Below are 16,518 nucleotides of genomic sequence, written 5' to 3' on the forward strand. Positions count from 1 at the left end.
TTATGGCGGTCTACGCGAACTTGTGATGGACGAAGCTCACAAGTCTCGTTATTCGGTACATCCGGGGTCGGATAAAATGTATCACGACATCAAGACAACATACTGGTGGCCAAGTATGAAAGCTCACATCGCCACCTATGTCGGCAAATGTTTGACCTGTGCGAGGGTCAAGGTCGAATATCAGAAACCAGCTGGTCTACTACAGCAGCCCAGGATACCACAGTGGAAATGGGAAGAAATTTCCATGGATTTCGTTACGGGCTTACCAAGGTCTCAGCGTGGGAACGATACGATATGGGTGATCGTGGATCGACTCACCAAGTCTGCACACTTCCTACCGATTAAGGAAACGGACAAGTTCTCCACACTCGCAGACATCTACCTCAAAGAGATTGTTTCAAGGCACGGGGTGCCCATCTCTATCATTTCGGATCGCGATGCACGATTCACATCGGAATTATGGAGAGCGATGCACAAATCATTCGGCTCACAGTTAGACATGAGCACAGCTTATCACCCTCAGACGGACGGGCAGTCTGAGCGAACAATCCAAACTCTCGAAGACATGCTTAGGGCATGCGTCATTGATTTCGGCAACGGCTGGGAAAAGCACCTCCCCTTGGTGGAGTTTTCTTATAATAATAGTTATCACACCAGCATTCAAGCCGCTCCATTCGAGGCATTGTACGGACGTAAATGCCGGTCACCTCTCTGTTGGGCAGAGGTGGGGGATAGTCAGATCACGGGTCCAGAGATTGTAGTGGACGCCACAGAAAAGATTGCACAGATACGACAACGCATGGCGGCAGCACGCGACCGTCAGAAAGCCTACGCGGACAAGCGTAGAAAGCCATTGGAATTTGAGGTCGGGGACCGGGTGCTATTGAAAGTCTCACCCTGGAAGGGTGTGGTACGTTTTGGCAAACGGGGCAAACTGAATCCGCGATACGTCGGACCATTCGAAATTATAGAAAAGATTGGCAAGGTAGCCTACAAGTTGAATTTACCAGCTGAACTCGGGGCAGTTCACAATGTCTTTCATGTATCGAACTTAAAGAAGTGCCTATCAGATGAAAACCTCATCATTCCTTTCAAGGAACTCACTATCGACGAGCAGTTGCAGTTCGTTGAGGAACCAGTTGAAATCACGGATCGGGATGTGAAGGTCCTTAAACACAAGAGAATCCCTCTTGTCCGAGTTCGTTGGAACTCCAAACGTGGTCCAGAGTACACCTGGGAACGCGAAGACAGGATGACAGAAAAGTACCCCCAGTTATTCGGGAACCAGGCAACCACTACTGAGGCTGAAGCTACTACTTCGGAATTTCGGGACGAAATTCCAGATCAACGGGGGGAGAATGTGACACCCCAGGAAAACCAGTGAACGGTGCAGTTCGCCTAGCTTCCTCAGTGAGTGCATACCAAATTTCGGGACGAAATTTCCAATTAGTTGGGGATAATGTGACAACTCGAACTTTTGACTTGTTTTGATGTAACGTTCGTGCACGATATGCGATTTTATAAATTCGAATGGTTAATTGATTTATGTTATTATGTGCTACTTGTACCTATCTGATACTTCGAATTAATGAACGTTTTGTTATTGTGTGCTTTGCATATATGTAAATGTTAGAATATCATAATGTAATGGGCTCATATAGTGGGCTTCATTAATCACTTTGGGCCGGATCATACACTTGAAACCCATGTGCACCTCCTCATGACACAAGTCTAGCCCAACATCACACAAGCCCACTCGGACTTGCATCCTACGGCCCACCCTTGTTATGGGGCTCGGCCCACTCTTGTGCCGCAAGCAAATAAACATCTTTTAGGGGATTATGATCCTTAGTTAGTTACAACAACATCATAATCACACAAAACCCTAAGCTAACTCTCCCTCTCTCCCTCTCGTTCGTGAAGCCCAAGACAGCCGGATATTCACCTTAATCGGATCACCTTTCTTAACCGGTTAGTATATGTTGCTTGTTAATTGATTGATTGTTTGTATGTTGAATGGTATGTTAACCGGCCGAATATTGTGTGTTTCATAATTGGATTATTGATAAACCAGTTAACATGATATATGCTCGAATCTGTTCGTAAGATGCTTATTATAATCGAACATGTATTGTTCTTGTACATAGTATTGCATGAGGTTAAATTACAATTGAATTAATAATTGGCTGCATGAAATCAGAATGTTATATGGACAAGATAGAAGTATCAGAAACCTTTAATCGAGTATGTTTAGGGGTTTTGAATAATGTTACATGATTAGAAGTCAGAACCGAATTGATGTATGGGATGTTATGCCTTGTTGTTGAATGATCCGTGAATTGTAAATTGGCCGAACAGAATTGTAAATCGGCCGGACATAACTATTAATGGGCTGTTAGGGAGTTATCCTGGTCAAGGGTTGTTTGGGCCGGTTGATGATTGGGCTGGGTAAATTGTTGGGCCGCTCGGGTAGGATGAGGCTCCAAATTGTCACGTGTTATTGGTGGGTATGTTGGGCCGGGCAGCCCAGTCCGATTAAACCCACAACCGGATCCGGGCTGCACAAGTTATTGTGTTTTATAAATGGGCCGGTAATTTTATTGGGCAGTCATATGTTACCGTTTGGGCCGGGCAGGCCCAAAGACCACTCAAACACAAGAAGTTGTTATTTGTTTTAGTTGGGCCGAAAGTTAGGGTGTATTATTTGGGCCGGCTCATTATTAAAATGTTATGATTATTTGGGCCAATTGAGAATCTGAAAGGGGTTTATTGTTTGGGCCGGGTGATGTTTGGAAAACATATAATGAATCGCACAAGTATGATTTGATATGCTTTGATTGATAAACGTGCTATACGTGTTTTGTTATGTTCATACGTGTGTACCATGATCCTTGCATGCTTGCAACGTGTTAACTTGTATGACACATACGTGCGGTGCTTGAACCGAACCTAACTTGTATAATACCATAATAGGACGAGATTGACCATTACTTGTTACCTGTTCACTTGTGTATCTACCGAGCAACCCAAGGTGAGTTCACACAGCCAAGGCATGGGATTCCCGGGTTGGGAATTGGGTTGGATATGTTGGATATGGAATGATTACTCGTACTTACGCATATTCTAGACTATAGACCCTCGTCCTCAGGTTAGTCAGGACACGTTGCGTAAAGCCTACGCAACCCAGATTATTTGCCATATGTCTCCCGGGTCGGGAGGACACGTTACGTAAAACCTACGTAACCCAATACCATTCACTGGCTTCCAGTTCGGAAGGCCACGCTGCGTAAAGCCTACGTAGCCCCCACGCGTACCATGTCCTCGGGGAAGGGCACGTCACGTAAAGCCTACGTGACCCCGTACGTTTTCCTGTTCTCGGTAAAGAAGAACACATGGTCGGAATGTTAGTCTAGTAAGTACCGTTAATGAGAAACCCTCATTAGCCAGGATAAACATGGGAAGCCTCCACTAGTTAACTCACGCCCTATGATTATGAACTTACTTTCTGTGAACTCGCTCAACTAGTTTGTTGATTATTTGCTGCATGCCTTGCAGGACCTTAGGTACTTTATGGAGCTTGCACAAGGAAGGAGCAGGTCGTTGTGGACAGATGGGTCATGAAACATTATTAAACTTATAACTTATTTGGGTTTACTTTATATTGCTTCCGCTACTTAAACAGTATTTGGTTTTGAACATCAATTATGTCTTTGATTGTTATTAAATGCTATGTTTGATATAATTGGTGGTTTGATCCTGGTCAGTCACGCTCCCAAGCGGTGATACTCCGCAGGTGGATTTTGGGGGTGTGACAGTTATATACATACAATGGCATTTCATGTTGCAAGACTTTTGTCATTGGTACATGCAACACGAGATAGTTCTAATGATACACAGAACAAAATTGGCACCATTACCAGACAAACTAAAACTGCTGACGACGTTCAGTACATAGACAGACAATATTTTGAGGCCCTGTATGAGCCAGAGATGACGTATTACACTAGTATAGTGTGTGGGGAAGTAAGGACCACAAAACTGCATGCCTAAGTGATAGACAAAGTGCCGGAAAGTGCCTAAAACCCACATAAAGTGCAGAATTCTGCACAAATCAGCAAAAATTCAGCATTTAACAAGATTATTGAATGCAAAAATATGGCAAAATGGTCCTGTATGCTTTCCTAAGTGTCGTGAATTAAAAGTGTCACAAAAAGTTACATAAAGGACACTAAACAGAATAGTTTGACACTTTAACAAACCGGTATCTAACCGAACAACCGGACATTACCCGGAACACCAAAATATTGCTAGGAGCATTGTTTTATTTTTCTGATCTAGTTATGGTTCCCGAACACTTAAACACACTACATAATACATCCTACACATAAAACACTAGACTTTTGCACTTAACCTCCACTAACTACTTTCAATTACCATCAAAGTTACACAAGACACCCCCCCTCTCATTCACGGCTCAAGGTGGTCCCCACCACCTTGATCTCCTCAAATCCTTTAAGATCCTATAAGATCTCTAATAATCTATATGGATTTGGTGTAAGATATTGTTAGTACTTTTTGAAACATACTAACCATTGGATAAAAGAGATTAGGTTCATTCACCATCTTCAACCAACAAAACTCCTCTCTCCTCCCTCCATATCCACGGCCCAATACCTCCATCCCAACTCCACCATTTTCATTCCATTAACAAGCATTCCAAGGTGATTTAGAGGTGTTAGGAGCTAAGTTAGGAAGCTTGGAGCTTTCGGAAGTTGAAGGACCTCCTTTACAAGCTTTTATCCACTCAATTTTCCCCATTGTTCTTCCCTAGCTTGAAGCTAGTAGTAAGATCATCTTAACCCTTGTTTACTTCTATTTTGCTTGGTTAAAAGATGTATCATGATGTAAATCACTAAAACATCTAAAAGACATAAGTTGGAATCATGAACATAAAGCCTTCATATAATGAAATCTTGTTGAAAAATGAATAGAATGATGTTGTTTAGCATATGGATAATGTTTGCTTGTTGATTACTAGAGATATTGATATTGATCATTACATGGAACTTGCTAGATCATGATTAAAAACATGATTTAGCAAGTTAGGAGATGATTATGTGTTTATACAAAATGATCATCTTCTTGATTAAACATGAACTTGAAAACAAGATGATTTCTTGAAAAAGTAATAAACAAAGTAAGCTAATAATCTTGTAAATCCAAGATTTGTGAATGATTTCCAAAAGAACCAAGTTTTAAAATATGATTTTTAAAAGATCATGGTTTTCACTTGAACTTACACTATTTTCGGTGATAAAATAAGTGTAGGAATACTTATGAGGCATGAAGATATTATAAATAAACATTTTTGTAAACGTGTTTACAAGTTCTAAACACTAAATCTTTTCAAGAATGAAGTTTACCAAGAAGTAAATATATTTTAGAGGGTAACTAAGGCTACTAAACACTTTACCAAGTTACTACGCGTTTTTGTGAAAGATCAAGTTCACGTTGTATTGTAATATTGTTTAGTGAATTGTTGTTGATTGCTTGAATGATTTTTGAAAAGAAAATGATATGCTAAATAGCATGGACACCTCCATTTTTAGGGAAAACTATGGCGAAATTTTCTAAAAATTCAAACACTTAGAAAATATTTCCTTGACAAGTATTTACTAGTATATTTTAAACTATGTTTTTCAAATATAAACTTTGCCATACATTTTGTTACAAAATACAAGTGTCGGAGGTTGGTTTTTGCAAATAAAAATGGATAAATATATATTTAGAATATATATTTCATATTAAAGACACTTGTGTAAATACTTGTAATCTTTGTGGAGTAGTTATATTATTTTAGGGAAAATAATATAACTTACAAATACCAAGAACTTACAAATCCAAAATAATACCAAAACTCACAAGGAATAGATATATAAGTTACACGCTTAATATTACGAAATCAAACGGAAGAACGTAACTTACAAGATATTCCAGAAACTACATTTGTAAGTATATTTTTGGTAAACATTATTTTGGACACAAGAAATGAAAATATGATTTTCGTTATTATTACAAGGTATATCATGTTTTCGACAAAGAGAAAATATATTATTTTGGAAACTACAAATACGAGAATACAAATACGCATGTATGAAATACTCCCATCCTTGGGAAGGAAATACAAAAATAAATACTTGAGAAGTATTATAACTTCGGATAATACATAAAGGAAACGTAACTCAAAACATGAATACTAAGGCAAGGCACGGCTCGCTCGTCTAATAGACCCTAGCACATTGTAGGTAGTCGTGTTTGCTGACGAGATTTGAGTTACGAGTACTGAAGACGTAAAACAGTGAGTTCATGCTCCCCCTTTTCTTTAACTGTTTTTGGTTTTATAACTCTCGGGGGTGAAATACATGTTACGAATACTTGAACGGTATGAAATGCCTATGAAATACTAGATCATGTGAGCATAGACTAAATACAGAAATGCCATTAATACATAATTAGGGACCAGGGTTAGATCTAACGGGTACGGCCGAACCCCACTCATGGTCACAACTAGTACCTAGTAGTGCTTCGGAGTCCCAGTCGAGGTTAATCGACACAGTCGAGGGTAATCGACACAGTCGAGGGTAATCGACACAGTCAAGGTAAATTGACACAGTCGAGGTTAATCGACACAGTCAAGGAAAATCGACAAGGGTATAAGCCATTACGAGTGCTTCCTATGTCCTCACATGCCTTAAAGTCCTTGTAAAACAATTATGTTCATACACGCTTTTCACACCTGTTTACAAAGGAGTCTCTCAAAAGATTTACAAGAATTACAGTACACAAACAAGACCCATGAACTCGCTCAACTTTTTGTTGATGTTTTCCAAAATTACATGTATTTCAGGTGACAGGTTGGATCTTAGGCGCGGGTGTTGTTCTAGAAGTAGACTTCCAGTTTAGATGTCATCCACTTTTGTTGGTTTGTAACTGATGTGTGTAAAATGCAACATATAAATCACATCAATTAAGGCATAAAACTAACCCTTTTTAAGTACTAATGTTGGAAAAAGAGTGTTTTTGTCTTCCTTTTGTATTTTCAGGATGAAATGAGCTCAAATTCACAAAAGAAGCAAAAAGACAACTAATTCTAGCATAAATACAAGGAAAGGAATAAAAGTAGACTGCCCGGACCCTCAACGGCATCTTCCAAAGCAAAGAAGAGAAAACAGAAGCCTGAACACGCCCCGTGCTCAGCCAGCACGGGGCCGTGTGTCACACCCCCAAATTACCACCTGCGGAAACCCCCGCGAGGCGTGTGTCGTACCAGGATTCGAGCCACCAATTACATTAAACTCATACAAGTTCAAAACAAAATCCTTAATTATTAATGAAAAATACCACCAACGAGTTTAAATGAAAACCAACATGTTCAGCGGAAGCAAATAGTAAACCAAAGTTAAATTGTTCAAAACCAATGTATATAGTCAATAATCAATCACGTGAATCCTTCCAGTCGACCCATGACCACTCCAGCTACTCCAGACAGCAAGTTCACAAATCTAAGATATCTAACGACCTGCAAGCATGCAGACAAGTGTGTCAGACGACGCTCGTGAGTTCAAAGTTTTATTAACGCGTTTAGTTACCAGGTATGTGTATAAAACAGTTCAACAGTTCGATAGTTCAATAATTCAATAATTTGAGTTGATGTTGTTATTACTCGATTACCGTATGTGGCGACTAGATGTGAATGCCCAACCCCAATGCCTCCATTTAGGCATTGGTCATGAGGTCAAGGTATCAAACAACCTTGAATAGATGTAAGGGGTCTTATATGTACACGATGAGAATGCCCAACCCCAATGCCTCTAACTAGGAATTGGTCATGAAGTCCAGGTAATTAGTTCACGCCCGTCCTTTCGGCCCGGTGTGAGGGTGCCAAACCTAATAGCGCTATCAACTAAATACCTCGTTGCTTCTTCAGCAACACGGTAAATGTATGGGGTCTTACATGATTTATACTGTGTTCAATAACCAACATCCCAATTAAACAGTTTACCCAGTATTCCCTTCCGAAACGTTTACCAGATGTCCCAAACCACCGGGACGCATGCTTAGAAAAGTGCAGTGAACTCACCTTTGGTTTGCTCGGTAAGATTAAAGTATGTGTTCACGGTTTGATCAATCCAATCATAGTATGGTTTCAGTACCAGTCAGTTACTCACACACATAAATCACATATCTTTATTATGCAAGTAATGAACAAGTTTGTCACATATCATCACACGAGTTATAACGAGTATTCAAGTTATATACACCTTCACATCACAAATCCATATACCATAATGTCACACATTAACAGCTCAATTACCATTTACATTGCATATGCTCGTAATATCGATAACCCATAACATCTTATGATCATTTTGGTTACAAATATCTTGCATCAAAACCACATAAAGTCCAGCCCAAGCACCTAACCCGTCCCCCCTGATGCACGACGCGTTTAATATCGGCCCATATAGATTAACACTTCGGCCCACCAATCAACTCCCCTAATCCACATGTTTCATGCGTATGTCTAACCTACTGTTGATCGAGACCAATAGATGAAATAATCATTCAATATTTGAAGTACATAAACATTATTTCCCTCAATCCTCAAATAGTCATCAAGATAATTCGTTCCTTTAGATTACAGTGTATATCACATTTGTTCATAAAAATATGTATCCATTATCAATACTTCACATAAAGGAAACAATATGAAATCATCATAATCATCATGGAGCACATGGTATCTTGGTATCTTGAATCTGATTTATACTAGCCATGAAATCATCATATATAGACCTTCATACCCTAACATGCAAAGCCTAACCTTATTACACGTTTCACATGGATCCACTTACATTGATGCACTCAAAGATACCATGATGATTCACTACTGAAACCCCAATTTCTCTAACCAATCGGCTAACACCTTCATGCACCACATATTCATTAAGAACCTTTTTTTTTATCATGCAAAAAGTTAGATATGTAAGACAAGACATCGATTATCATAACAGTCTAACTGATCGTTCATCATCATCATTGGATATTCAATCACATGCACACTATCAATATAATGACCGACAATCAGGTAGTGTTCCATATTCAAATGACTACACTTTCAAAACATCACACTTCACTAGTATACATTATTGGTCAACAGGAATAAAACGAGTCATGATATTTACTAACAATCATGGATTCATTATTATAATATAACAGTCAAGTAGATCACCAAACAATTATAAGTGCTACCATGTACCGAGATGATTGGTGATAGTGAACTTACTAGAAGATGAAGTGCAAAAGGATTTGTGTATAACCGAGAAGGGAAAGAGGTTTGTTGGAGGGGGAGTCTTCGTCCGGGGCATAGGAAATTAGGGTTTGCCCTACTTGTGTGTTTTAGATAAATGGGATCCCCTCACAACCATGTGTCCATATGTATTCGAACTACATGGGCTGAACCCAACTTTTTAATTCATGAATGCTGGGCCGAGGATACACAATGGCAATGGGAAAGGTGTTTGGCCCGAGTAAGGAGTGTGCGACTCGGCTAAAATGTGTGACTGACTTGTATTTTATTTTACTAAACTTATGATCATTCAATCATAATACACCCAATTACATTTAACAAGTTTCTATTATACATACATCCCCCAATAATATTTGCAGCCATTCACTTAACATCAAGTCTAGTTATCACTCAGAAAACGTACACGTAAGTTATAACAAAATACAAAGCGTGACAGGGGAAATGAATAAGGAAAAAGGCTCTTGAAATTACGAGTTGTCACATCATCCCCAACTTGAAACAAATTTCGTCCCGAAATTTGCTTAGCAGTCTCGGAGAAAAGGAGCGATAGCTCAGGATGACTGTGGATTTTCCTCGGGTGCCACATCATCCCCAACTTGAAAGGGAATTTCGTCCCGAAATTCACTAGTGACAGCAAAAGATGATTCAACCGTCCGAACAATTGAGGATACCAGAGCTTTATCAGATCTTTGCGTTCCCACATGGACTCCGATCCACGTCTTGAGTTCCAACGAACTCTCGCGGTCAGGATTTGACTATGCTAACGAATCTTGACATCCCGGTCCATGATTTCAGTAGATTCCTCAACAATCGCAATTTGTCATTAACCTCAGACACTAATAAGGATATCACAAGCGTTTCATCAGACAAACACTTCCTTAGATTCGAGACATAAATGATATCATGCACGTTACCCAATTCGTCGCGTAACTCGAGTTTATAGGCGGCGTGACCGATTCTTTCCAGAATTCTGAATATCTCAACGTAACGTAAATTAAGCTTGCCACCCTTCCCAAGCATACCACACCCTCCGAGGGTGAGATTTTCAACATGATACAACCACCTATAACGACTCCCGGTGTTTCCTAAGTTATCAGGTTTCCTGGCGATCACAAGTTTTCGCCACACGATTTCCAATCTAAATAATCTTCCCCAAGTGCAAGTTCTGGACCCCTGATTAGGTTGTTATCCACCTCAGTCCACGAGGAGATTGGCATTATCATCCATGCAATGCCTCAAATAGAGTTGTATGCATACTAATACGGTAACGGCTGCAGTAGAGCTCACCCAAAGAAAAGTGTCCTTCCCAAATGTTTACTAAAGTCAATCATGCACATGCTCGCAGCATGTCTTCGTGTGTCACGATGGTTCGTTACTCTGCCTGGTTGCCCTACAGTGATGAGTAATGCTCATGTCCAGGTGTGACCCAAGGGTGTTGCGTATTGCCGTTCATAAATCAGGTATATCTCGAAATTAAAAGGTAACAGAAGCTGGCACCTCGTGCCTAAAAGTCGCCTCTCTCAGAGGAACATTCACAGCTGTGAAGTCTCGTCAGTTTCCTTAATTGAAAGAAAATGTGCTGATAACGTGAGATAATCAACGATCACCCAGGTGAGACTGTTTCCGTTTCGAGCTGTAAGTAAACTAGTGATAGTATCTACGGCAGTCTGTTCTCATTTCCATACGGGTGTTTCTGGTTGTTGGCACAAATCAGAGGGTTCTTGATATTTCACCTTGTCTTATTCACAAGTCAAATATCGTTCACATATAGTGCTACGTGGGCCTTCCTGCCCGGTCATCAATACAGGACTTACAATTCTACTAAATCATTGAGGCCGGTGTGCTTCACTCAATACAAATTTCCTATGGTTGTCGTATAGTGGAATCCATATTCATTCCATGAAGCAGCGAACATCGTCCAACTTGCCAAGTGTTGCTCCTCCATGCCCCGTATGGGCTCAACTTGAGAATCCTCTCCCTTCAGTGCTTCAGTTTGAACAAGGAAAATCTGATCGAGTAGACTAGAGTCGATGGTGAACTGCAAAGCTCGTGTCCATTTAGGTTTCACAGTCGAAATCATTCAAAAGTTCCATCCAGCGATGCTATCACATGCTTAGCTCTTCCATAACAAAGGTACACGGGAGGCTCTTGTGATCGGTCTAAGTAGTACATTTGGTACCGTCCAAGTAATGCCTCCAACTTAAATCCAAAAACCATGGTTTCCACAGCAGGTTGTGGCTCGTGCAATTCTTCTTGTAAGTCTACTACGTAAGCTATCACCTTCACGTGTTGCATTAGTGTGTAACTGGGACTCTGATTCGGAGCATAATGGTATACCGCTAAACCACCTGTACCCTTAGGTAAAGACGATGCCTAGTGCATTGCAGAGTTGGGAATTGAAAGCCGAAAAGGCATCCTCCTGTTTTATCTTCCATGAACACAACACCCTGCTGTGTTAAAGAGATTTAAGCTGCGTGATCTTCAAAAATCCTGTGATGAATCTGCGATAGTATCTATTGAGGCCAAGAAATTGCTGTATCCTCAGAGGGATCGTTGGTGTCTATTAGTTTCTAACAAAATGGATCTTAGCGAGATCCATGTGTATTCCCACTTCGTTGTTTATATGACCAAAAATGTACCTCTCGAATCTAGAAGTTACCTTTTAACAAGACTTCGCGCGGAGTGGCTCCTCCCCAGGAGCTCTAAAATAAGATGTAAATATCGTCCATAATGTTCCTTTCTCCTGGAAATGATCCAAAACGTCATCGATAAAGACGGTCGGTTCATGTGGTCCATAAAGCTGTTGATGTGTTGATTAACTCAATGGTTATGGTGTACAAGGTCGCACTGGCCGTATTGCGTTTGATATGTCGTTCCAGGAACACTCTCCCCTTGGACTTCCATCTGATAATAGCTTGTTCGTTCATCAATCCTCGAATTGAAGCTTGTCCCTCGCAACTGGTCAACAGGTTGTCGATACAATGGTCGAGGCAAGCGGTTCTTGACTGTCACCTTGTTGAATTCTCAATAATCAGTACACATACGAAAAAGGCTTATCTTCATGGATACCGCCGGGGCTCCCCAAAGCGAAAAGCTAGGTCCGATAAAACTCATGTCCAACAGTTCCTGAAGTTGATTAGGCGGTTCCTGCAACCTTCCTGATGTGAGACAATAAGGATTACTAGTAATAAGGGCTGCTTCTGACATGATACCGATTCGATATTCCACCTGACGATGTGAGGGTAAACCCGATAGTTCTTCCGGTAGCACCTAGGGAGAAATTACGAACAAATGGGTGGATCCTCGATCCTCTTTTCTTTAGCCTTAACATCAGTAACGAGTGCTATCATAGCGGGGTAATCCTTCCGTGGACACTTCTGACCTTTATTGCTAAATTGATGCTAACCTTTACACCACTCCGACACTTCAAAGTATATAAAGTGACGCAAAGTTTCCTTCCCACAAGGTATATCTGCGCGATATCTAGATAACCAATCTTCATAACTACTGCATCGAAACCACCAAGGATAGCAAAAGGAAGGTCGATACCGAACTCTTGTCCCACAAGGTCGAGTTTGCCTCCCAACGAACAATACGAGGCTTCAATTGGCTTGCCCCAGCCAATTCCATAACAAGTTCGTTCTTAGGAAGCATCAGAGTCAAACAGAACAGGGACGAAGCGAGTAACTACCCATCCAAGCTATCGTGTTGCTATTATGCCTTGCATCGCCTATGCCAGTCCTAAATGTCCTTCCATAAGCATCATTTCTAGTGTTGTTATTGTCGTCGTTCCCATGGTTGTTGTCGTCTTTATCCTAACAACAGCCAATCCATGTCGTGGGCACCTTCATTTCCATGTTGAAGGCTACGATTACGAGTACCTTGATGTTGCCATGACTGCTGCCTCTAATGTCGTTTGCCTAAAACGGAGCCCTACGATCTTTCACCAACCAAGTCCATCCTTTCACATTCTATGCCACGTCCTAACGCGCTACTCACTGGGCTGATAGTCACACATTCCACACTATAATCTGTTGTCGTCGCTTATGTCCTGATTGATTCGCAAGAGTTGATTCCCATGAGTCGCTGCCCAGGGTTAAGAATTCGATTGAAGTCAAATTGCTGATGTTCGTAGTTGGTAATCAGGGTCGTCCAAATACTGAGGTCGGGATCGCACTTCGGGGTCTAAAACGTCAGTACATTGAGTTCCAACAATAAAGAAGAGTGGGGGGTATAGACCAATCATTGACGCTGCAATATCCAATCAGGGACATTCTTACAAGCACCTAGCATTCTACACAACTCGCTAGGCGTTCGGATGGGTGTTCAGGTAATACTCGATAGCATCGAGATTCGTAAGGATTCAGAGTGAAGTGAAAAGATCACGTTCAAGTAAGAGACAATCACTGCTATGACTCTTATAGACTGTTGTGTTTCACATCGACTTAATAACAGAACGGAACCCCTTTTCCACTTGTTAAGCCTCACTGGGACTCGCATGCACCCCACATTATTATTATGTGTGCACCCACAATAATATTGTGATTTGCATGTTCATCTCAGCTCCTCCTAACTCATGTCAAATGGTTCCTCAAACTCAAGTAGCAAGCAAAGAGCATCACAAAACGTGAGTCACAAATGTTTAGGGAATTACCACCCTATCAGTCACATAACACATGCAGGTAATACATGAATTCATACTGTTGTACTAGATGTGCAATCACATGCAATATCATAGGTAAGTGTTCACTAGTTATGCAATACAGTAAATGTACGAGAGACGAACCTTGCAGTCTGGAGCTGAGTGTCATGGTCGATTTTCGAAGTTGTTCGGTTATAGTCTGGTTTTATAAAAACGTTTTTAAACCAAGTTCACTATAACCAGTGGCTCTGATACCAAACTGTCACACCCCCAAATTACCACCTGCGGAAACCCCCGCCAGGCGTGTGACGTACCAGGATTCGAGCCACCAATTACATTAAACTCATACAAGTTCAAAACAAAATCCTTAATTATTAATGAAAAATACCACCAACGAGTTTAAATGAAAACCAACATGTTCAGCGGAAGCAAATAGTAAACCAAAGTTAAATTGTTCAAAACCAATGTATATAGTCAATAATCAATCACGTGAATCCTTCCAGTCGACCCATGACCACTCCAGCTACTCCAGACAGCAAGTTCCCAAATCTAAGATATCTAACGACCTGCAAGCATGCAGACAAGTGTGTCAGACGACGCTGGTGAGTTCAAAGTTTTGTTAACGCATTTAGTTACCAGGTATGTGTATAAAACAGTTCAACAGTTCGATAGTTCAATAATTCAATAATTTGAGTTGATGTTGTTATTACTCGATTACCGTATGTGGCGACTAGATGTGAATGCCCAACCCCAATGCCTCCATTTAGGCATTGGTCATGAGGTCAAGGTATCAAACAACCTTGAATAGATGTAAGGGGTCTTATATGTACACGATGAGAATGCCCAACCCCAATGCCTCTAACTAGGCATTGGTCATGAAGTCCAGGTAATTAGTTCACGCCCGTCCTTTCGGCCCGGTGTGAGGGTGCCAAACCTAATAGCGCTATCAACTAAATACCTCGTTGCTTCTTCAGCAACACGGTAAATGTATGGGGTCTTACATGATTTATACTGTGTTCAATAACCAACATCCCAATTAAACAGTTTACCCAGTATTCCCTTCCGAAACGTTTACCAGATGTCCCAAACCACCGGGACGCATGCTTAGAAAAGTGCAGTGAACTCACCTTTGGTTTGCTCGGTAAGATTAAAGTATGTGTTCACGGTTTGATCAATCCAATCCTAGTATGGTTTCAGTACCAGTCAGTTACTCACACACATAAATCACATATCTTTATTATGCAAGTAATGAACAAGTTTCTCACATATCATCACACGAGTTATAACAAGTATTCAAGTTATATACACCTTCACATCACAAATCCATATACCATAATGTCACACATTAACAGCTCAATTACCATTTACATTGCATATGCTCGTAATATCGATAACCCATAACATCTTATGATCATTTTGGTTACAAATATCTTGCATCAAAACCACATAAAGTCCAGCCCAAGCACCTAACCCGTCCCCCCTGATGCACGACCCGTTTAATATCGGCCCATATAGATTAACACTTCGGCCCACCAATCAACTCCCCTAATCCACATGTTTCATGCGTATGTCTAACCTACTGTTGATCGAGACCAATAGATGAAATAATCATTCAATATTTGAAGTACATAAACATTATTTCCCTCAATCCTCAAATAGTCATCAAGATAATTCGTTCCTTTAGATTACAGTGTATATCACATTTGTTCATAAAAATATGTATCCATTATCAATACTTCACATAAAGGAAACAATATTAAATCATCATAATCATCATGGAGCACATGGTATCTTGGTATCTTGAATCTGATTTATACTAGCCATGAAATCATCATATATAGACCTTCATACCCTAACATGCAAAGCCTAACCTTATTACACGTTTCACATGGATCCACTTACATTGATGCACTCAAAGATACCATGATGATTCACTATTGAAACCCCAATTTCTCTAACCAATCGGCTAACACCTTCATGCACCACATATTCATTAAGAACCTTTTTTTTATCATGCAAAAAGTTAGATATGTAAGACAAGACATCGATTATCATAACAGTCTAACTGATCGTTCATCATCATCATTGGATATTCAATCACATGCACACTATCAATATAATGACCGACAATCAGGTAGTGTTCCATATTCAAATGACTACACTTTCAAAACATCACACTTCACTAGTATACATTATTGGTCAACAGGAATAAAACGAGTCATGATATTTACTAACAATCATGGATTCATTATTATAATATAACAGTCAAGTAGATCACCAAACAATTATAAGTGCTGCCATGTACCGAGATGATTGGTGATAGTGAACTTACTAGAAGATGAAGTGCAAAAGGATTTGTGTATAACCGAGAAGGGAAAGAGGTTTGTTGGAGGGGGAGTCTTCGTCCGGGGCATAGGAAATTAGGGTTTGCCCTACTTGTGTGTTTTAGATAAATGGGATCCCCTCACAACCATGTGTCCATATGTATTCGAACTACATGGGCTGA

The sequence above is a fragment of the Helianthus annuus genome, chromosome 3 (genome assembly GCF_002127325.2).
Source record: "Helianthus annuus cultivar XRQ/B chromosome 3, HanXRQr2.0-SUNRISE, whole genome shotgun sequence".
In the NCBI taxonomy this organism is placed as follows: Eukaryota; Viridiplantae; Streptophyta; class Magnoliopsida; order Asterales; family Asteraceae; genus Helianthus; species Helianthus annuus.